Raw genomic sequence first — 24,451 nt, 5'->3', positions numbered from 1 at the left:
TGTGGTATCGCTCCCAGTCTACTGCCCAGGCTGTCAATCAGGCACCCAGCTAGTTATCTCATGTCTGTTTCTCATCCCGTTTATCCTGGTGACTGCATGGAGGAAGCCTCGTGCTCTACAAGGGCTTTGTTGAGATTGTACCCTGTCTAGGATGGTTATCCGGTTTTAACAGCATTAACTCTACTTAGAGCTAAAACCATTTTGGCCATGATTTGTGGGGTACGGCTTTACAGGCTTCTTGAGGGAGGCTGGGTCTAAGCAGTTTTTAAGGTGAATGTCAGGCTGTAGGGCAGATACTCCCTCAAGTGCCAAGTAGGAGAGGCTGAGAGTGGCCTCTTGGTGGGTTATTTACATATAATGAGAGGATGTTCGCCCTTCCCTTCACTTAATTGTCTACTGGGTTCACCGAAGATCCTGATGAGAGCTGCACTCATCAGTCAATATCAGAGACTGCCCCTCAAAGCTCTTTTTTGGGGTGTTATCTTGAATTCACTGGCACTCATTGGATATCAAAACAATATTCAAGAAAAAGGCTTAGATTTTGGATAGCAGAGCCGTGCCATGCTTCCCGCCTCTTGTGCATCTCTCCACAATTTTGTACATGACATTAATTTGTTCCACAAATGTCAACTGGATACCTTCTGTATGCTAGGGCCTGTTTTAGGCTCTAGGGATAGAGCAATGAACAAAACAGACACCTATCTCTGCTTTATGATACTGATATCCTAGGAAGGAGAGAGAAATAATTACAAATTACTTATAATTATTTATAATTACAAATAAATTGTAAATTCATAAAGAGATAAGTGTGTACCAAGTTAGATGGTAATAAGCATTACTGAGAAAAATATTAACAGGGAAGGGATAGACAGTGATGGACAGGGGCTGAGATGAGGCCATTTTAAACAGCTTGGCCAGGGCTGCTTCACTGTGTAGGGGACTGGAATAACAACTGGAAGCAGATGAGGAATTTAATCAAGGGTCACCTTCTGGTTGAGGTCTTTTCCAGAGTGGTGAGTTATCTGAGAAAGGAGTTCTGTGCCTGTTCAGTCATTATCAAATGTATGGTGTGAGTTAAGCTTTCAAGTAAAAAGCGAAGTAGACCTTGCGCTCTTCCTCATGTTAAACAGTCATAAGTAAATAATTGCAATGCAGTGAAGTACGTAGATAGAGCGACCAAGAAAAAGCTACATGTAAAACTGTAGGAGAAGGAAGCAAACTGTGTCCAAGGGGAACACAAGGAGGCTTTAGGAGAAAGGTGGTGTTTGAACGGAGGATTAAAAGATGATAATGTCCAATAGTAACAGCTAATCTTTTCCTTTCTGTCAAACAAAATTTCAACAAAACATGTCTTTTTCATCTTTGTATTTCAATTTGCCTAAGTAGACTATGAATACATTTCCACTGTAAAACTTCCAAACAGAAATGCAGAGACCAAATGTGAAAGCTACATACCACTCTTCCAGTTGCCCTGGCTCTACAGCCTGGCTCTGATCCCTTTATTATGCATCAGTGGCGGGAGGAGCAGGTCAAAGAAGACCACTTCTTTACTCCATAAATATGTACTGAAAGCTTACTGTGCAGTAAGCACTGTGCTGGGAAACTGAACACTAGCCTTAAGACAACATGACACTTGCCTTCAGAAAGGTTACGATTCAGTGATTCCAGGCAAATGGAACCACAGGTACAGGCACTGACTCATGAAGAGATATGGTTTTGATAAGACCAGAATGTAGAATACATCTCACAGAGAGTTTTAGGGATTAAGTCTTGAAAGATACCCATGGGCTAGGTTATAACTCTATAAAGACAGCCAGTGTCTAGCTTAGAGGATCTTATATGGTTAAACTAACGCATTTGGAGTTTAAAAATATTTTCTGTGAAGAGGAGTTCCCGCCATGGTTCAGTGGTTAATGAACCCGACTAGGAACCATGAGGTTGCAGGTTCAATCCCTGGCCTCGCTCAGTGGGTTAAGGATCCAGCGTTGCCATGAGCTGTGGTGTAGTTCACAGACGCGGCTTGGATCTGGCATTGCTGTGGCTGCGGCATAGGCCGGCAGCTACAGCTCTGATTAGACCCCATATGCCACAGGTACAGCCTTAAAAAAAGCAAAAAAAATAATTTCTGTGAAAAATTTTAGAAATTATAAGTAAAAGGTTGGTACTGTTACGTTTGTAGTTCTTTTGCCTAAATAAAAGCCTTCTCATTATTTTGGTAAATTTCTTTATAATATTTCTAATACATTGATATAGTTTAATGAGCAACATATAATTATCCTTCTGACTATAAATAATTATACAAATTATTTAAAAACACAGAGAAGTATTGGAAGAACACAAAAATGCCTGTGTAATTCAACCACACAGACAAAAAATGCTAACACTATAATGTATTTCCTCCAACATACATCCTCCTAAATGTGTATATACTTTTTTTGGTGTGTATGGTATGTAGACATTTTCTTTCCCATGTCTTTAAATAGTCTTCAAAAATACAATTTAATGGCTAGAAAATAATATTCTCATTCACAGCCACCTTTAGGCAGCATTGAATTAGATGTCATATGGAAAGATCTGTTTCATTTACTTGGAAATACTTTAGGATAGAGTTTAAAACCACAGGCTGAGGAGTGAAAGAGAAGTAGGCTTGAGTCCTTGCCCTGAACTTGCCTGCTGGGTAGCTCAAGGAGCTCAGTCTCTATACACCTCAATTTCTTCATCAGTAAAATGGGCTCGCAAGGGGTCTAGTTTATAGCGCTCTTGTGAAGAGTGTATAAATTGTCTAAAATGTTTCAAAGCACAGTGCCTGGAGAGAGTAAATATTCAGTAAATATATGTTAACTAATATAATTGTTAACAATGTTAACAAATGTTCATTACAACTATTTGCCTGATGTTTTCCCCTGCTTATAAAGCAATCGCCTGCATACAGAAAGACTAACAGATGTTTTTATTAGTATATAACACCTAATAGTCATTAATATGGGCTTTCTGTGATAAAGAGACCCGATTCCTATTTAAATGGCTTGGTCTACAGTACAGAGTATTTTTCCTGTGAAAAAAGGAAGCAGTTGTGCTGTGTAGTTTTACTAGTAAGGTACACACATCCGTGAAGGTTTACTGCTCTTCTAAATTAGCAATACAAGCAACTGGACTGGCTTGGTGTTCATCCTTAGGCTGGGTCACTCCAAATGAGCCAAACCTGAGCAAACTGTCTCAGGAATCTACCTCTGGCCTAAGCCACTCAGGATTTGGGCTGGTGCCGACCGAGCTGCCCATGACTTTCCAGACCAAACTCTCCTCCTCACCAATAATTCTCATCCTTTCTTGCCCTGCTGTTCCTTCTTAGAGCAGTGCTGAAACAGACATCATTTTTATTACGCTATTTTTGTGAGAAACTTCTAGAATAACAGGAAATCATAGACCTCTAAAGCTGGGAAGGGATTTTAATAGGCATGTAATTCAGGGCCTCCTAAATGTGGCTGTGAATGAGAATGATCGAAGGCTATGATCAAAACACCATTTCTCTGATCCAACCCCAGGGAGCCTAATTCTGTATTTTTAATACATTCCATGGGTTATTCTTTTATATATAGCCAGATTTAGAAAACACTCATTTGAACCATCTCCCCACCTAAAAGAGAGCCGTGATTCTTTCAGGCAGGACTTATATCTTTCCTCTATTACATCCTGATCTCTAAAACTGCATACCTAATACAAAAAGCCAGACTTGGCACTGATAAATACCTGTTGAAATGAATATTAAACTGCAGTATCTGCTCAGAATTACTTAGTTGTGCATTGGGTTTACTCATCCTTGTTTCAAAAAGGATTTAAGGCAGCTTACAAATATGCAGGTACCATCCCTCTCCATTCTGAATCAGGAAAGGATTTGGTTGTAGAATAATCCAGGAGGGATCAGAAGCTCTTTCTGCTTCCTAGATAAATTCTAATTCTCAATTAGTAACATCTACCTTACTGAGAACTGTATATATTTTTTTTCTTTCTCACCATCATGGAGAGGTATTATGACATAGTTGAAAAATCATGTGTCCTTCAGTCAGATAAATCTACATTCCATGCAGAATGAGTGGCATTTATGGTCATGTTTGGAAGTTTACAACTTGACTGGTCCCAGGGAGGAGCAAGTAGGCAGAGTTCTAAATGCAGCTGCACTGTAGATGCACTCAATATACATCAGCAGGAAACACAAATCAAGACTCATTCTCGGTTCCCATCGTGGCTCAGCGGAAATGAACCTATCAGCCATGAGGACACAGGTTCAATCCCTGGCCTTTCTCAGTGGGTTAAGGAGTTGGCGTTGCCGTGAGCTGTGGTGTAGTTTGCAGACGTGGCTCAGATCTGGTATTGCTGTGGCTGTGGTGTAGGCCAGTGGCTACAGCTCTAATTTGATCCCTAGCCTGGGAACCTCCATATGCTGCAACTAAAAAGACAGAAAAACAAAACAAAACAAAACAAACTCATTTTCATGCTCACGAAGCCCCATTTCACGAAGTTATTAAGTGACTGCAGATGTACTTGCAAGCAGCAGAGGCAAACTGATGACCATCTAGGTAAGGATTCAGCTGCAACTGCATCTCAGAGAAAGGACCACAGTGGTTTGTAAAACTCCTGGCTCTTAATGCTCTGTGGCTGTACTTGTGAGCCGTAACACGTGCTCTAGAGTTCCATCACTGTTTGCTTCCCAGAATGCTTCCATCAAAATAACTTTCCTCCATGTTTATCCTGAATGAATACAGTGCTTCTGAAGTCGGCAATGTCAATGTCACATTTTGAAGCTGACCTGCTAGCTGACACCCCAACCCTGGCGCCTCCATGTGAGCCTAACACACGGCATGCCTTTCCTACTCTCTGAGACATCCTCCTGCCCCTCCTCTCCTACCCATCACCCCTCAAAACCCAGTTCATGACCTTCATCCTTTAGAAAGCCTCCACAGCACCCCTGCAATCCATGATGGTTCCTCCACCCTCTAAATTTCTCCAAAACTTACTGTCTATGCTATCCTTCCCGAGTGAACTGAAACAGTAAAATAAAACCCTTAAATCTACATCAAATTGGGAACAATGACTGAAAGAGGTAAAAACTAAAACTCATGTTCTCTGCACCAAAAAATCCACCTATTTGAAATCTAAAAAGAAATCATTGATAAGTTAATTATAGCCCTTAAGATTCATAAATCTCCAAATTTCAGTGTCACTCTCATTTCTGAATTGTCTTTGAAAAGTGCACCATTTTCGACTGAAAGAAAAAAAGACTTGTTTTCTTAAGTTTTATGGAGAACCATCAACAACTTGAGGGATTTTCAGAAATAATTGGAGGTGTTTTTCTCCTGTAGCATTTTAACCATTTAGGCCCTCAAATGAAACTAAGTCCCCAAGGATGGCCCTGAGTGCCTGAGCCAAGTTGCACAGCCTGCAGAGAGACAAAGTTGCACACTTCTGGGGTCATCAGATACAACTTAGAATAGATTTACAAGGAGATCCTGCTGCGTAGCATTGAGAACTATGTCTAGATACTCATGTTGCAACAGAACAAAGGGTGGGGGAAAAATGTATACATGTAAGAGTAACTTGATCACCATGCTGTACAGCGGGAAAAATAAAATAATAAAAAATTTTTAAAAATTGGACACTTCTTACTGCAGAGAAAGATGACTCCTCTTCCTTCCATAGAACATTTGCAACCTCATGTTCATGGCTCTGAGATTCCTATCTGTGGCCTACAGCAACAAGTGACTGTATCCCAGGACAGAAAATGAAGACAGGTAAAGATTCTTTAGATAACCATACCCCCTCTGTTCTGTCACTTTGCAGCACACGCCATGGTAAGATCTGTTTCTGTACGTGCCTTTCCTAATGAAAAAAAAAAAAAAAAAAAAAAAACCAGCCATCATTAGTTGAGTGCTTATTATGTGACAGACACTCAAGCTTTATCACTATCAACCTCTTTCATCTTCACAGCAACCTTAAGGGATAGACAGAATTATTATCCCACAACATGGGATATAACAGGACAAAAATGAAAGCTTAGGGAGAGGATGAGTTTACTTACCCAAAGCTCTGTAGCCGAAATGCAGCCTCTGTACACCGGTACAAATTAACTCTGAGAGGCAGAGTTTGGGGTGAAGCAGAAAGAACAACTTTATTGCTTTGCGAGGCACAGGAGGTCACAGCAGGCTAATCCCTCGAAACTGTGTCCCACCTTGAGAGGAGATAGAAAGGGGTTTTATAGGTTTAGCTCAGAAGACAGGGTTATTGCTGAAGGTGTCTATATTATTCTCCATCCACAGATCATTTCAGAGTCATCAAGTCCATTGTCAGGTGGTGGACTGATGGTTTCTGTTGTCTTCAGGGTCATCATTCTTTGACTTTTCTCTGGAAAGAAGATTGGGAGGGGTGTTGGAAGTGTTTTAATTACAAAAGAAAACACTAGGCGTAATAGAACTCTAACTATAAAGTGACAATTAGTAAAAGAAAGCAATTAAGTAAGGAAGAGATCATTTGTGAAAAGCTGGATACTAGGTGCAATATAACTCTAACTAGAAAGTAAATTTTAGTAATAAGTTAGTGGGCCAAGGCAGGGCATAACATAATGGAGACTAAAACTAATGGTTTTAAGTCGTTTTTAGCTGTAACAATATTTCCTAATCATTAACTCTTGAGTCAGCCTTTTAAGACTTAAGAGGAGGCCTGGGAGGCTGAAGGAAAAGCCTTTTACTTCAAAACGCAAAGATTTAGGGGCTTGTACACTGTTTCAGCTCTTATTCTCAATTGCTGCACTAGACTTAACAAACCATGAATTCCCTTGGGAAAGATGATGGTTTTTTATTAACATTTATTTAGAGGCCACTTGGCTAACATCACCCGGCTCTTTATACAGGCTTGGTAAATATTTTGGTATTTTGAGTAAATGTTCAAAGCGAATTAGAGGTACATGGTGGCACTGTGCTTTCTGGAATGCAGGTGCAAACTGAGTGTTTCCAAATGCTGCTACTCTCTGCTGAGATCTGCCCAAATCAAGAAGGCAATGGAAGGTAGGCATTTCTTTTTTATTCCAGGGTCCTTTCTGTACCTAGGCAGAGTGGCAAACATTGACCAAATGTAAAAAACAAACCTCGATAAATACCAAGCATCAAATAGGAAAAACTCTATATAACTGTCACGTTTTTACCAACAGAAAGATAACTTTTGGTTTTTGCATTGGTCTTTATATTATTCACAGCATGTCCACAGATAAAACTGCATCTGATTCTAATGCTGTTACTGAGATGGTGACAAGGCAATTTATTATTTTCATTTTACAGTTTAGTGCAACTGCCCTGTCTGATCGTCAATGATCTGACCAAATTCTTCTGACTCCTAGTCTATTTTTCCTTGGGGATTTACTGGCCTTAAAACTATGATTAGGATTAATTCTAAGGCCATTCTAACCCTCAGATCACTAAGTTACCTCTGTTATCTTTTAAGACTCCTACCTCACTCCCAGGCAAGTTAAGACGTTAAATCACAACTCTGGTGCGGCTCTCACAGCCTTCATTTTCTCAGAGAAGCCCCAGGCTGTCCCCATACTCAACACCAGATGAAATGAATAAAACTCCAACGAGACCACTAAAAGTGTCTCAGTGAATGATACACTGAGTCACATGTCATTCCTCTGCCAAACAGTAAAAACCCTGGACTACAGAGAATGTTGGCTCCAGTGAGTTCCTACAAGCTATAGAGCATCTCTGCTTCCTGTATCTACATGGCACGGGGGAGGGAAGAGCTTCAGAAATGGTGACTCAAGTATTTCACCTAAAGTAATGGACCTCAGAACAATCATACAATATGTCGGTTATTTATAATTTATTACCAAATCTCAGTACCTTCTTGAAGAAGCCAAGTTACATTCCGTCATTTATAGAGTTATTTATACAGGACAAGAGAGAAGGATTTTAGGCTTACAAGGGAGGCTCTCCTCTTTCCTCCAGTAATTACTTCTGTACCTTCTGTCACAGTGCTTTATATACTCATTCATCAAATATTTATTGAGCAAAAATCCTGGTGATGAGTTCCTGAATGCAAAGTAATCCTTGCCCGGAGGACTTTCTACCTTAGGGGAGGAAGGTGAAGGGGAAAGTGAACGTTACCATGAGTAGAGAGCTGGTGTGTTGTGGTGGAATCCCTCTCCTCGGTTCTGACATCGACTAGTTGTGCAATTTTTGGAAAAAAAAAATATCTAAACTTCAATTCTTTATTCTTTGAAATGTCAATGATATGAATCAGGAGAGTACTTTTTTTTAATGCCTACTATTTGCCAGACACTGCTCTAAATGCTTTAAATGCAGAATGCATTTAATCCTTTCAAGAGTCCTACTCAAAAGTTACTGTTATTATTTCCATATTACAGATGAGGAAACTGAGAGATTGCATAACTTGCCCATGATCGTACAGCGGACAAGTGGTAGGTCCAGGTTGGGGAGCCAAGCAGTGAGAATGCAGAGTCTCTGAACTGTGGGAGTGAATGCCAATATGAGCACCCTGGGTGCTTTAAGGCAGAGGATTCTAGGCCCAGAGCTTCCATTGCTGTTAAAGACGCATTTCTTTACAGGCAACACCCCTTCCATTTGTCACTCCAGATCCACAGTTGCCTCTTCTCGGCCCCTCCCATGCCCTGAGATCTGAAAAGCACAGACTGCATCAGGGGCTCTTTGGCTGCAGAAGGATTCAGCAAGGGGGAGGCACCAGCAAGAAGCTGGAGGGAAGAAGGAGAAAGAGAACAGGTTGGTTAGGTCTCTGGTGGACTCTCTTTCTGTGAAGGTGTTTTGAACTGATTGCATCCTTTCCCAACATCTCTTGCCAGGGGCCCTCTTTACTCCAGCCTCTTTCTCTCTCTGAGTTTCTTTGAGGTCACTGGTTCCTCCCCTCATTCCTTTGCTTTAGGGCTGGTAACTGGGCCCCACTATTACAATGATCTGGATACAGCACTATCCCTAATGATTTCACCACACCCTGCCTTTACCTTTATAAACAGCCCCTTTGTTAATCTTCCTGGAATTTTCCTAATTATCCTAATCTGGGTGTCCCATCTGTTCCCTCTTGAGATGCAGATAAATATACTGGGTTTATAAGGCACTTAATGATCAGCATCCCTGGCCCCAACTCACTCTTAATAGTACAGTTTTTCTACCTCAATTTTCAGTATTCCTGTAACATGGGCCTTTTCACATCCTCATTGTCTCCATGGACCTTCTTTTTGTGTACCGTTTCCTCTTCCTAGAATGCCCCTTTTAATATCACCTCCTCTCCTCTTCCTGGAATGCCCCTTTTAATATCACCTCCTCTCCCCCCCCACCCCAGCCCTCCTCACACACACTCATACCTACTTATATAAACCTACCTGCCACATAAATAGATTTAAATGGTATTTTGGGTTAATTAATGGAATTAGGGCCCCCAAAAGAGATTGCTTTCTTTAAGACTTTATCAAGTAATTTTGATCCTTTAGAGTTGAATAGCTCAATATACTTTGCAAAGCAGTTTATAATAACATGCTGTATTTTCACCCCCACTTATTCTGTGAGGATGGAGCAAATGAGTTCAGAGGAATTAAAATGACTAGTCCAGGATGGTACCAATAGTAAGTGACAGAGCCATGATTTGATCTCAGGCTGGTGGGACCCCATGTCCTACTGTTACTGCTTTCTTGGGCTCCTGAGCAAGCCAGTCCCAAGCAGCATGGTTATCTGCTTAGCAAAAGGCCCTAAATGTAATAGGGGCTTTGATAAAATTTTTTGGGGGATATGCAAGAAACTATTCTTTTCCAGACCTTTTTCTTCTATTCTGCTGCCAATACGTTCTTTCCATCCACCATTTTTATGAAACCAACAACACTTTCTGTGGTGAGCACAACCACAACTCTGCAAGTGCTTTATTTCTGAACAGATGAAGGAACGATGCCTGTCTTTAGGGAATCTTATTCGAAACCTCTTAATGGCAGAGTACCACAAGGCTGAGAAACATTAGCTGAGGTGGTTCAACTCCTGGGGAAGTTTATTTTGAAATGATAGGAATTGTGAATGCAAGTGTGCAGCATTTCCCCCTCTGGTTTACAGAGGGGAGGAAACCGAGGGGTCTTTAGCAAGAAGCTGGAAGAGGCAGCTGGGTACGCAGCAGAGCTGTTCCTTGCTTTCTTTCCAATTTCATCTGCCAGTTCCAGTGGCACAGTTGTTTTCTGCTGAGAGCAGATGCCATTTGTACAGTGCATGTTTGTGAAGAGAGAGATTTTTAGACACTCAGATACAATGGGGCATTCACACATTCGAAACCTATTTAAATGTGCCCCCAGGGCACATGACAATAATGCCAGGAGCACACGCTTCCCTGGAAATGGGCATGGAAATATAGTCTCTCTCTGTTGACCTAGGGTTGGTTAAGCAAATAACCCACCCAGTTTCTGCCCCAAACAGTCAGGATGACACGTGGGTAGCTTGATTACCTCGCTCCATACAACTGGATTTGGATTCCATTTCCAAGAACACCCTTTCTCATTCTCGTCCTTAGTGTCATTGCCTTTCTTTCATGCCAGTGGTCTGGGGAAATCCATCGATAGTGCAAACCAAGCTTGTCAGACCCTGCTTAAATTCCTGATCACTCATCAGATAAAGTCCAGATCAGTGAACCTAGCTCTACATGATGTGGCCTCTAACTAACCATTAGCCTGCTTCATTCTTCCCCCTGCTACTGCTGCCCAGAACGCCTCAGGGGGCCATGAACATGATTACCAGTCTGTGTCTTTGCACATGCCAGTTCCAGCTCTTGTCCTTTCCACTTTTTCCTTCCTTGTTCCATGCGCTGCTCCTCCCACATAACTAAGCATCTTCTCCTTTGGGAAGCTTTCTCTGAGGTCTAATTTCTCCTACCCTTCCTAGAGCATCCTAGATTTCTTTCCAGGACAGGGATGTCGAGACAAGATAACCTGGACTAGTAGAGGGGAAGTACTAAATGTGGAGTGAACTGCGACGGCTAAGAGACAGTTTCTAAAAGAAATAACACTCTACCCGAATCTTAGAGGTTCAGAGATAATCAATAAATATTTGAGGATCGGGTGAAAGATGAATATTCAAAACACAAGAACAACAAGTGAAATTTGATAAAATATGTAAGGGAGGTAATAATACGTAGTGGCCAAGAAGCACAGGATTTGGGATCAAAGTGTCAGATTCTGAATCCCAGCTCTGTGAAATTCAAACTGTGTGTCTTTGGGAGGTTACTGAACCTCTTTGAGTCTTGGTGTTTCATAGATAAAGTGGCGAATAATGGTATCTAACTTTTAGGCTTGTCAAGAGTTATCAATAAGCTGATATATATAAAAACCTTTAAAAAGTGGATGATACACAGTAAGTGCTATAAAAGATTGGTTATTGCTGCTTTAATAAGACTGAAGAGTGTATGTAGAGTGTATGCATGTGGATACAAGTCGGAAGAGGATGGTAGTATGACGTACCCAAGGACTTTGTTCTTGATCCTGAGGGAAATAGCAGGGAAGGGGAGTGACATAGAGAAGGGTGATATAATCAGCTTAATTTTTGAAAATTAATCTTTCTTGGCAAGTGTTCAGGGTATGGACTGGAGATGAGATTAGCAGGAAGCAGAGAGAAAAGCCACTGCAGTAGATGATGAATAGCAGCAAGGAAGGAGAAAAACACCCCTGTTCTATTTAGGAAACATTTAGGCAGCATCACCTGACTGTACATCAAAACCTTCACTACATTGGGGGAAATCCTCTCCACAAATGCTAATTAACCAAATTAGGGGTGTGGGGATCAGATCTGGGACTGCCACGTAGTGATGCTTTTAGCACCTGTTTTTATAATGGTTATATTTAGAGGTGACTGAATGTTAAAACAGTAAGAGACCAAAAGAAATCCTCAAGAGGAGGGTGAAAAAGATGGTAGCGTAGAGGACCTTGTACTCACCTCCTGTGAGGAGCACATCAAAAACACAAATAACAGCTGAACAACCATTGATAAAAAAGATTGGAACCTCCCCCAAAAGATATTCTACATCCAAGAATACAAAGAGGAAACCACAACAAGACAGTAAGAGGGGGCAAACTCACAATATAATCAAATCCCATACCCCTGGGTGGGCAAGCCACAAACTAGAGATTAATTATATCAAAGAAATTCTGTCATAGGAGTGAGAGTTCAGAGCCCCACATCAGGCTCCTGAGCCTGATGGTCTGGCTTTGGGGGAAGAGCTCCCGAAGCATGTGGCTTTGAAGGCCAACAGGGCTTGACTGCAAGAGGTCCACAGGACTTTGGGCAGTAGAGACTCCACTATTGGAGGGTACACACAAGTCCTTGTGTGCACTCAAAACAAGGGCATAACAGGAGCCTGGGATGGACATACCTGCTGGTCTTGGAAGGTCTGTGGGGGAGGAGAGGGATGGCTGTGGCTCTCCCTGGGGACACGAAACTGCTAGTGGGGACTTGCCAGAGTGTTCAATTCATGAACTCTCAAGGAGGCAAACACCTTGCTTGGATCATCAGCACTAAGACCTATTTCTACCCAACAGTCTATAGGCTCCACTAGTAGGTTGCCTCAGGCCAAACAATGAAAGAGATGGGAACACAGCCCCATCCACCAGCAGACAAGCAGCCTAAAGACTTCCTGCCTCTAGCTGCCTCTAGATCCCCATGACACAGCTCTGCCCCAAAGAAGGCAAAGACCCAGCTCAACATATCAGTAGGCAGGCACCAGCATTTCCCACCAGGAAGCCTGCACAAACCTCTAGCCTCATCCACTGGGGAGGCACCAGAAGCAAGAATACCACAAACAGGCACATGCAGACTTGATTCCACAAACACAGAAATTTAGGCAAAATGAGATAGCAGAAATGAAGGAGCAAGAAAAAAACAAAACAAAACAGAAGAATAACTAACTGTAGTAGAGACAGGTAATCAACCAGAGAAAGACTTCAGAGTAATGACTGTGAAATGTTCCAAGATATTGCAAAAGGAATGGATGCACAGTGTGAGAAATTATAAGAAGTTTTTAAAAATTAGAAAGTATAAATAGCAATTAAATAGAGTTGAAGAATACAATAACTGAAATGAAAATTACACTAGAAGGAAGCAATAGTAAAAAACAAAAAGGGGCAGACAAACAGTTAGTTATTGGAACAGAATAGGGGAGATGAGTGCCATGGAATGGAATGAAGAAAAAAGAATGAAATCATATCAGGACAGTTTAAGAGACATCTGGGACAACCTTAAACATACCAACATTCCCATTTTAGGAATCCCAGAGAGAGAAGAGAGAAAAAAAAAATGCCAGAGAAAAATATCTGAAGAGATAATAGCCAAAAACTTCCCTAACATGGGGGAGGAAACAGTCACCCATGTTCAAGAAGCACAGAAAGTCGAAGGCAGGATTAACCCAAGGAAGAACACACTGAGACACAATAATATTGATGACAATTAAAGAGAAATAGAAAATATTAAAATCAACAAAGGAAAAGCAACAAATAACACACAAGGGAATTCCCATAAGATTATCAGCTGATTTTTTTTTTTTTTTTTTTTGGTGGAAACTCTATAGGCCAGAAGGGAATGGCATAATATACTTAAAATGAGAAAAGAAAAAAAAACTACAATGAAGAATATTCTACCCAGCAAGGTTCTCATTCAGATTGGATGGTGAAATCAAAAGTTTTACAGAGAGACAAAAGCTAAAATAATTCAAAACCACCAAACCAGCTTTACAACAGGTGCTAAAGGAACTTCTCTAGGCAGAAGAGAAAAGCCCGGAACTAGGAATAAGAAAATTAAGAGAGATCTAACCAGTAAGGGCAAACATATAATAAAAAGTAGGAAATCATCTACACACAAATATATCAAAATGAGGAACTGCAAGAGGAAGAGTACAGATGTAGGATATTTGAAATGCCTTTGAACAATCATGTATGTATATAGACTGCTTTATCAAAAGCTGATGGTAATTACAAACAGTATCTATAATATACACACAAAAAAGAAAAAGGAATCCAAACACAACACTTAAAAGTTATCAATAACAAAAGAACAAAGAAAAAAAGACCTATAAAAATAAATCCAAAACAATTAACAAAATGTCAGTAAGAACACACATCAATAATTACCTTAAATGTAAGCAGATTAAATGCTCCAACCAAAAGACATAGACTGGCTGAATGGATACAAAAATAATACCCACTTATATGCTGTTTACACGAGACCTACTTTAGATCTATAGATACAGACAGACTGAACATGAGAGGAGGGAAAAAGCTATTCCATAAATATAGAAGTCAAAAGAAAGCTGGAGTAGCAATACTCATATCAGACAAAACAGAGTTTAAAATAAAGATAGTTACAGTAGATAAAAAAGGACCCTACATAATGATCAAGAGGTCAAGCCAAGATGAAGATATAACAATTGTAAATATATATGCACCCAATACAGGAGAACCTCAATATTTAAGGCAAATGTTAACAGGTGTAAAAGGAGAAATTTTCAGTAACACAATAATAGCAGGGGATTTTAACACCCCACATACATCAATGGACAGACCATCCAGGCACAAAATCAATAAGGAAACACAGGCCCTAAATGACACATCATACCAGAGGTACTTAACTGATATCTATAGAGCTTTCCCATTGAAGCAGCAAGACACACAGTCTTTTCAAGTGCATGTGGAACATTCTCCAGGATAAAGCAAGCCTTGGTAAATACAGGAAATTAAAATCATATCGAGCATCTTTTCTGACCACAACCTTATGAGATTAGAAATCAACTATCAGTAAAATACCACAAGAAAAACAAACACGTGGAGGCTCAACAATATTCTATTAAACAACCAATGGTTTACTAAAGAAATCAAAGAGGAAATAAAAAAAATACCTAGAGTCAAATGACAATGAAAATGCAACAATCCAAAACCTATGGGACACAGCAAAAGCAGTTCAAAGAGGAAAATTTCTATTGATACAAGCTTACCACAGAAAATAAGAAAAATCTCAAACAAACAACCTAAACTTACAACTAAAGCAACTAGACAAAGAAGAACAAACAAAACCCAAAGTAGAAGGAAAAAAATCATAAAGATCAGAGGAGAAATAAATGAAATAGAGACTAAAAAATAGAAAAGATCACACAATCAAAAGCTGGTTCTTTGAAAAGAAAAAAAGGAACTGATACACACTTAGCCAGGCTCATCAAGAAACAAAAGGAGAGGCTTCAAATGAATAAACTTGGAAATGAAAAAGGAAAAAAGTTACAATGAACACCACAGAAATACAAAGGACAATAAGAGAATACGGCAAGCAACTATATGCCTATAAAATGAACAGCCTAAAAGAAATGAACAGATTCTTAGAAAGGATCCATCTCCCAAGAATGAACCAGGAAAAAATAGAGAATATGAACAAACCAATTACAAGTACTAAAATTGAAACTGTGATTTAAAAACTCCCAGCAAACAAAAGTCCAGGACCAGATGGCTTCACAGGAGAATTCTATCAGTCATTTAGAGAACAGTTATTACCTACCCTCTACATACACTGCAAAAAACTGCAAAGTAAGGAATACTTCTCAACTCATTCTGTGAGGGTACCATCACTCTTAACACCAAAAACACACAAAAATACTGCAAAAAAAGAAAATTACAGGCCAATATCACCGATGAACATAAAACAAAAATATCCTCAACAAAATACTAGCAAACTGAACCCAACTATACATTAATAGGATCATACACCATGATCAAGTGGGATTTATCCCAGGGATGCAAGGATTTTTCGACATCTGCGAATCAGTGTGATACACCATATCATCAAATTGAAGAATAAAAACCATATGATCTGGGGAGTTCCTGTCATGGCTCAGTGGTTAACGAATCCAACTAGGAACTATGAGGTTGCAGGTTCAGTCCCTGGCCTAGCTCAGTGGGGTGAGGATCTGGCATTGCCCTGAGCTGTGTTGTAGGTTGCAGATGTGGCTCGGATCCAGCATTGCTGTGGCTGTAGCATAGGCCAGCAGCAACAGCTCCAACTAGACCCCTAGCCCGGGAACCTCCATATTCCATGGGAGCAGCCCTAGAAAAGACAAAACAAACAAACAAACAAAATACCATATGATCCTCTCAATTGATGCAGAGAAAGCCTTTGACAAAACCTATCATCGCTTTACAATGATAAAAACCCTCCCCAAGTGGGCATAGAGGGAATATGTCTCAACATAATAAAGGCCATATGTGATAAACTCACAGCTAACATCATACAAATGGTGAAAAGCTGAAAGCATTTCCTCTAAGATCAGGAACAAAACAAGGATGTCCACTCTTACCACTTTGATTCAACACAGTTTTGGAAGTTCTAGCAATGGCCATTAGAGAAGAAAAAAGAAATAAAAGGAATCCAAATTGGAAAAGAAGAAGTAAAACTGTTGCTGTTTGCAGTTGAGATAATGTTACACATAGAATATCCTAAAGATGCTACCAGAAAATTATTAGCGCTCATCATCATATTGGTAAAGTTTAGGAATACAAACTTAACACGCAAAAATATGTTGCATTTCTATACACTAACAATGAAAGATCAGAAAGAGATAAAGAAAATAATCCCAATTACCATCACATCAAAAAGAATAAAATTCCTAGAAATAAACCTACCTAAGGAGACAAAAGACCTGCACTCTGAAAACTATAAGATGCTGATGAAAGAAATCAAAGATGAGGAGTTCCCATTGTAGCACAGCAGAAAAAAATCTGACTAGTATCCAAGAGGATGTAGGTTTGATCTCTCGCCTCACTTAGTGGGTCAGGATTCTGACATTGGTGGTGTGGGTCGTAGACATGGCTTGGATTCACGAAGCTGTGTCTGTGGTGTAGGCCAGCATCTACAGCTCTGATTCCATCCCTAGCCTGGGAACTTCCATATGCCAAGAGTATGGTCCTAAAAAGCAAAAAAAAAAAAAAAAGAAAAAGAAAAAGAAAGAAAAAAAAAGAAATCAAAGATGACATAAGCAGATGGAAATATATATGATGGTCTTGGATTGGAAGAATCAGAATCATTGTCAAAATGACTCTACAGCCCAAGGCCATCTACAGATTCAATGCAATATCTATTCAAATTACCAATGGAATTTTTCACAGAAGTAAAACAAAAAAACTTTTAAAATTGTATGGAAATACAACAGACCCCAAACAGCCAGAGCAGTTGTGAGAAAGAAAAATGGACCCAGAGGAATTGGGCTCCCTGACTTCAGACTATACTACAAAGTTACAGCAATGAAAACAGTATAGTACTGGCATAAAAACAGAAATATAGATCAATGGAACAGGACAGAAAGCCAAGAAATAAACTCATGCACCTATGGTCAATGAATCTATAACAAGTGATGCAAGAATATACAATGAAGAAAAAACAGTCTCTTCAATAAGTGGTGCTAGGAAAACTGGACAGCTGCATGTCAAAGAATGGATTACAACACTGTCTAATACCATACACAAAAACAAACTCAAAATGGATTAAAGGCCTAAATATAAGACTGATTACCAACTCAGAGGAAAACATAGGACTCTCTTTGATGTAAATTGTAGCAATGTCTTTTTGGATCCATCTCCTAGAGTAATAAATAAAAATTTAAAGAAGAGTAACTAATTAAACTTAAAACCTTTTGAACAGCAAAGAAAACAATAAATGAAACAAAAAGGCTGGATGGGATTAAGACAGCAGAATAGAAGGACTGGAGCTCAACTTCTCTCCTAAAAACAACAAAATTCACAACTAAAGGCTGAGCAATCTTCACTGGAATGGACCAGAAACCTTAAAAAAGATATCCTACTCCAGAAGACAAAAAGGAGGACACATCAAGAGGTAGGAAGGGCAATTTTGCAATATAAACAACCGCATACCTCCTGGGTTGGAAGCCCCACAGACTGGAAACTAACTGGTTCACAAATACTCACCTACAGGAGTAAGAGTTCTGAGCCCCACATCAAACTCTCACGTGCGGGGATCTGGCACTGGGAAAAAGAGCCCCTGGAGCATCTGGCATTTAAGGCCAGCGGGGCTTGTGCGCAGGACCTTCATGGGACTGGGGGAAACAGAGACCCCATTCTTAAAAGGTGCACACAGACTTTCATGTGCACTGGGTCCCAGGGCAAAGCAAAGTCTCCATAGGAATCTGGGTCAAACCTGACTGCAGTTCTTGAAGGATATCCTGGGAAAACAGGGGTGAATGTGGCTTGTTGTGAGGAAAGAACGTTGAAAGCAAAGTTCTTGGGAATATTCAGCAGCTGTGCCTTTCTCTGGAGGTGACCATTTTCGGAAAATCCGGCCCCAGCATCAGTCAGCCAGTGCTGAGAAGCCCCAGGGCAAACAACAATCCAGGTAGGATCACAGCCCCACCCTTCAGTAAAGACCCCTCAGGCACACAGCCGCCTCTAATCCCATCCAGAGACTAAGCCCCACCCACCAGAGGGATTAGAATCAGCTCCACCTACCAGTGGGCAGGCATCAGCCCCTCCCATCAGGAAGCCTACAGCAAGCCCCTGTACCAACTTCAGCCACAAGGGGGGCAGACACTAGAAGAGAAGCTACAAAAAGGTCAACACATCAAAAACCTATAAAAATGAAAAGACAGAGAACTTTAAGTCAGATAATGGAGAAAGAAAAAAACCCAGAAAGTCAGCTACATGATCAGGAGATTCATAGCCTCCAGGAAAAAGACTTTAGACAGTTGATGCTGAAGATGATGTAAGGCATTGGAAATAAACTGGAGGCAAAGATGGATAACTTACAGGAAACACGGAGCAAAGAGATAAAAGATATAAAACTTAAACAAGAAGAGATGTAAACTACAATAACTGAAATAAAAAATTCACTAGAAGTACCTAATAGCAGAATACAGGAGGCAGAAGAACGAATAAGCAAGGTGGAGGACAGATTAGTAGAAATTATGGATGCAGAACAGAAAAGAGAAAAAAGATTGAAAACAAATGAAGAGAACTCTGGGACAAGGTTAAACTCACCAACATCTGAATTATAGGGGTGCCAGAAGGAGAAGAGAGAGAGAAGGGGACAGAAAAAATATTCCAGGAGATAATAGCCAAAAACTTCCCTAACATGGGAAAGGAAGCACTCACTCAAATCCAGGGAGCACAATGAATAGCATATAAAATAAACCCAAGGAGGAACACCCCAAGATATATATTAATCAAACTGACCAAAATTAAAGACAAAGAGAAAATCTTGAAAGCAGCTAGGGAAAAGAAACAATTAACATACAAGGGAACCCCAATAAGGTTATGGGCAGATTTTTCAGCAGAAACTTTGCAGGCCAGAAGGGAGTGGCATGATATACTTAGCGTGATGAAAGGAAAAAACCTCCAACCAAGATTACTTTACCCAGCAAGAATCTCATTCAGATTTGAAAGAGAAATCAAAACCTTCACAGATAAGCAAAAGTTGAGAGAATTCAGCAATACTAAACCAGACTTACAACAAATACTAAAGGAACTTCTCTAGGCAGAAAAGACAAGACAGCAACAGGAAACAAAAATTCCACAAATGACAAGGCTCACAAGTAAAGGTATATATACAGTAAAGATACAAAATCGTCCATGCACAATTATACCACCAAAATCAGAAACCATGAGAAGAGGTGGGTACAAATGCAGGACACTGGAGATGAACCTGCAATTAAGCAAACAACAACTTAAAACAATCTCATATACATATAGACTCATATCAAAACTTCAGAATAACTGCAAACTAAAAATCTACAATTGATACACAAAGAAAAATCAACTCAAATACAACACTGAAGATAGTCATCAGACCAGAAGAGGAGAGAACAAGATGGAAAGAAAAAAGAGCAACAAAAACAAATCCAAAGCAATTAATAAAATGCCAATAAGAACATACATATCAATAATTACCTTAAATGTTAATGGACTAAACACCCCAACCAAAAGACATAGACTGGCTGAATGGATACGAAAACAAGACCCATATATATCCTGTTTACAAGAGACCCACTTCACTTCTAGGGACACATACAAATTGAAAGTGAGAGGATGGAAGAAAATATTTCATGCAAACGGGGATCAAAATAAAGCTGGAGTAGCAATACTCGTATCAGACAAAATAGACTTTAAAATGAAGAATATTTTAACGGACAAAGAAGGACATTACATAATGATCAAAGGATCAATCCAAGATGATATAACAATTTTAAATATCTATGCACCCAACACAGGTTCACCACAATATATAAGGCAACTGCTAACAACCTTAAAAGGACAAACTGACAATAACACAATAATAGTGGGGGACTTTAACACCACTATTGCAACACTTGCAGCAATGGACAGATCAACCAGACAGAAAATCAAAAAGGAAACACAGGCCCTGAGTGATACATTAAACCAGATGGACTTAATAGATATTTATAGGACATTCCATCCAAAAGCAGCATAATACACATTCTTCTCAAGTGCACATGGAACATTCTCTAAGACTGATCACATCCTGGGCTACAAATCCAACCTTGGTAACTTTAAGAAAATTGAAATCATATCAAGCATCTTTTCCGACCACAATGCTATATGACTGGAAATCAACAACAAGAAAAAAACTGCAAAACACACAAACACATGGAGACTCAATAACATGCCACTAAAGAACCAATGTATCACTGAAGAAATCAAGGAGGAAATTAAAAAATACCTGGCATCAAATGACAACGAAGATACGACACTCCAAAACCCATGGGATGCAGCAAAAGCAGTTCTAAGAGGAAAGTTTATAGCAATACAAGCCCACCTCAGGAAACAGAAAAAGCTCAAATAAACAAGCTAGCTTTACAGCTAAAGCAGCTCAAGAGAGAATAACAGACAAGACCTAAACTTAGTAGAAGGAAAGAAATCATAAAGATCAGAGAAGAAATTAATGAAATAGAAACAAAGAAAACCATAGAAAAGATCAATGAAACGAAAAGCTGGTTCTTTGAAAAGATCAACAAATTGATAAACCCTTAGCCAGACTTACCAAGAAAAAAAGAGAGAGGATGAGTCTCTCTCTTAGAAAGGATTGTACATTCTAATCAATAAAATTAGAAATGAAAAAGAAGTAACAACAGACATCACAGAAATACAAAGGATCATAAGAGACTACTATATGCAACTATATGCCAATAAAACAGAAAACCTAGAAGAAATGGGCAAATTCTTAGAAAAGTACAATCTTCTAAGACTAAACCAAGATGAAATAGAAAAGATGAATGGACCAATCACAAGAACTGAAATTGAAACTGTGATTAAAAAACTTCCAACAAACAAAAGTCCAGGACCAGATGGCCTCACAGGCGAATTCTATCAAACATTTCGAGAAGAGCTAACACCTATCCTTCTGAAACTATTTCAAAAAATTGCAGAGGAAGGGATACTCCCAAACTCATATTATGAGGCCACCATCGCCCTGATACCAAAACCAGGCAAAGATACCACAAAAAAAGAAAACCACAGGCCAATTTTACTGATGAACATCAATGCAAAAATCCTCAACAAAAATACTAGCAAACCACATCCAACAATACATTAAAAGGATTGTACATCATGATCAAGTGGGATTTATCCCAGGGATGTAAGCATTCTTCAATATCCACAAACCCATCAGTGTGATAACCACATTAACAAACTGAAGAATAAAACCCATATGATCCTCTCAGTAGATGTGGAAAAAGCCTTTGATAAAATCCAAAACCCATTTCTGATAAAAACCCTTCAGAAAGTGGGCATAGAGGGAACCTACCTCAACATCATAAAGGCCATGTAAGACAAACCCACAGCAAACATCATTCTCAATGGCGAAAAGCTGAAAGAATTCCCGCTGAGATCAGGAACAAGACAAGGATGTCCACTCTCGCCACTGCTCTTCAACATAGTTTTGGAAGTCCTAGCCATGGCAATCAGAGAAGAAAAAGAAATAAAAGGAATCCAAATTGTAAAGGAAGAAGTAAAAATATCACTATTTTCAGATGACATGATACCATACCTAGAGAATCCTAAAGACTCCAGCAGAAAACTGTTAGAGCTCATTCATGAACTTGGCAAAGTCACAGGATACAAAATCAATACACAGAAATCAATGGCATTTCTATACATTAACAATGAAAGAGCAGAAAGAGAAATTGGGGAAGCAATCCTATTTACCATCGCATCCAAAAGAATAAAATACCTAGGAGTAAACCAACCTAAAGAGACAAAAACCTGTACTCTGAAAACTATAAGACACTGATGAAAGAAATCAAAGATGACACAAATAGATGGAAAGATATACCATGCTTATGGATTGGAAGAATTAATATTATCAAAATGAATATACTACCTAAGGCAATATACAGATTCAATGCAATCCCTATCAAATTACCAAGGACATTCTTCACAGAACTTGAACGAAATATTTTAAAGTTTGTTTGGAAGCACAAAAGACCCAGAATAGCCAAAGACATCCTGAAAAAGAAAAATGGAGCTGGAGGAAGCAGGCTGCCGGACTTCAGACTATACTACAAAGCAACAATCATCAAAACCGTATGGTACTGGCACAAAGACAGAAATATAGATCAATGGAACAGGATAGAAAGCCCAGAATTCAACCCACACACCTATAGCCAACTCATCTATGACAAAGGAGGCAAGAATATACAATGGAGAAAGGATAGCTTGTTCAATAAGTGGTGCTGGGAAAACTGGACAGCCACATGGAAAATAATGAAATTAGAACACTCCCTAACACCATACACAAAAATAAAGTCAACATGAATTAAAGACCTTGACATAAGCCCAGACACTATAAAACTCTTAAAGGAATATATAGGCCAAACACTCTCTGACATAAACAACAGCAACATCTTCTCAGATCCACCTCTTAGAGTAATGACAATAAAAACAAACAAATGGGACCTAATCAAACTTAAAGTTTCTGCACAGCAAAGGAAACCCTAAACAAAACAGAAATACAACCCACAGAATGGGAGAAAATCTTTGCGAATGAATCAACTGACAAGGGATTAATCTCCAAAATTTATAAACACCTTCTGCAGCTCCATACCAAACAAACAACCCCATCAAAAAATGGGCAGAAGATCTAAATAGACAATTCTCCAAAAAAGACATACAGATGGCCAAAAAACACATGAAAAGATGTTCAACATCACTCTTTATTAGAGAGATGCAAATCAAAACCACTCTGAGGTACCACCTTTCACCAGCCAGAATGGCCATCATCCAAAAGTCTGCAAACAATAAGTGCTGGAGAGGGTATGGAGAAAAAGGAACCCTAGTACACTGTTGGTGGGATTGTAAATTGGTACAACCACTGTGGAAAACAGTATGGAGATTCCTCAGAAAACTCAACATAAAACTACCATTTGATCCAGCAATCCCACTGCTGGGCATCTATCCAGAGAAAACCACAACTCGCAGACACATGTACTCCAGTGTTCATTGCAGCACTATTTGCAATAACCAAGACATGGAAACAACCCAAATGTCCATTGACAGAGGAGTGGCTCAAGAAGATGTGGTACATATACACAATGGAATATTACTCAGTCATTAAAAAGAACGAAATACCAGCATTTTTAGCAACATGGATGGACCTAGAAATTATCATGCTAAGTGAAGTCAGCCATACAATGAGACACCAATATCAAATGATTTCACTGACATGTGGAATCTGAAAAAAGGACAGACTAAACTTCTTTGCAGAACAGATGCTTACTCACAGACATTGAAAAACTTACGGTCTTGGAGGAGACAGTTTGGGGGGTGGGGGCATATGCTTGGGTTATGGGATGGAAATCCTGTGAATGATCATTACGCAACTACAGATGTGATAAATTCATTTGAGTAATAAATAAAAAAAGAAAAATAAAAAAATAAAAAAAAGAAAAAGGCCATCGACAGAATGGAAAATATTTGCAAATGATGCAATCAACAAGGGATTAATCTCTAAAATATAAAAAACATCTTATACATTTCAATATTTAAAAAAAAAAACAACAGGAGTTTCTCCTGTGCCTCAGTGAGTTAAGAACCTGACATAGTATCCAAGAGGAAGCAGGTTCAATCCCTTGCCTCACTCAGTGGGTTAAGGATCCAGCGTTTCCATGAGCTGTGGTGGTGTAGGTTGCTGACATGGCTCGGATCTAGCATTGCTGGGGTGTAGGCCAGAAGCTACAGCTCCAATTCAACCCCTAGCCCAGGAACCTCCATATGCCATTGGTACGGCCCTAAAAAGACAAAAAAGGGAAAAGAACCCAACATAGCATCCATGAGGATATGGGTTTGATTCCTCACCTCACTCAGTGGATTAATGATCTGCAGTTGCTGCAAGCTGCGGAGTAGATCACAGATGTG

At 39.5% G+C, this 24,451-nt stretch overlaps 2 protein-coding genes across 11 annotated transcripts in view; one reads left to right on the top strand and one right to left on the bottom strand.

Moving 5' to 3' along the window:
- LOC102160855 (uncharacterized) overlaps positions 1–24,451 on the bottom strand; it is a 393,443-nt gene that overhangs the window by 7,760 nt on the left and 361,232 nt on the right. Inside the window, exons 9-10 of one of the 3 annotated variants that reach the window (XR_014814881.1) lie at positions 6,074–6,223; positions 5,812–5,874 (exon numbers count right to left, since the gene is read on the bottom strand). The gene's annotated coding sequence lies outside the window, so the exon portion shown is untranslated. Of the gene's footprint in view, positions 1–5,661; positions 5,875–6,073; positions 6,397–24,451 lie in introns of all 3 variants that reach the window. The other 2 variants (XR_014814879.1, XR_014814882.1) reach the window with 2 other exon arrangements.
- GRM5 (glutamate metabotropic receptor 5) overlaps positions 1–24,451 on the top strand; it is a 523,795-nt gene that overhangs the window by 312,805 nt on the left and 186,539 nt on the right. The window lies entirely within an intron of this gene.

Source organism: Sus scrofa, chromosome 9 (genome assembly GCF_054392235.1).
Source record: "Sus scrofa isolate SSC_HxYL_T2T_F1_AM1 chromosome 9, Sscrofa_HxYL_maternal_Yorkshire_Landrace_v2.0, whole genome shotgun sequence".
In the NCBI taxonomy this organism is placed as follows: domain Eukaryota; kingdom Metazoa; phylum Chordata; class Mammalia; order Artiodactyla; family Suidae; genus Sus; species Sus scrofa.
Note: the sequence above shows the minus strand (reverse complement) of the source record. Positions and strands in the feature narration are given on the sequence as shown.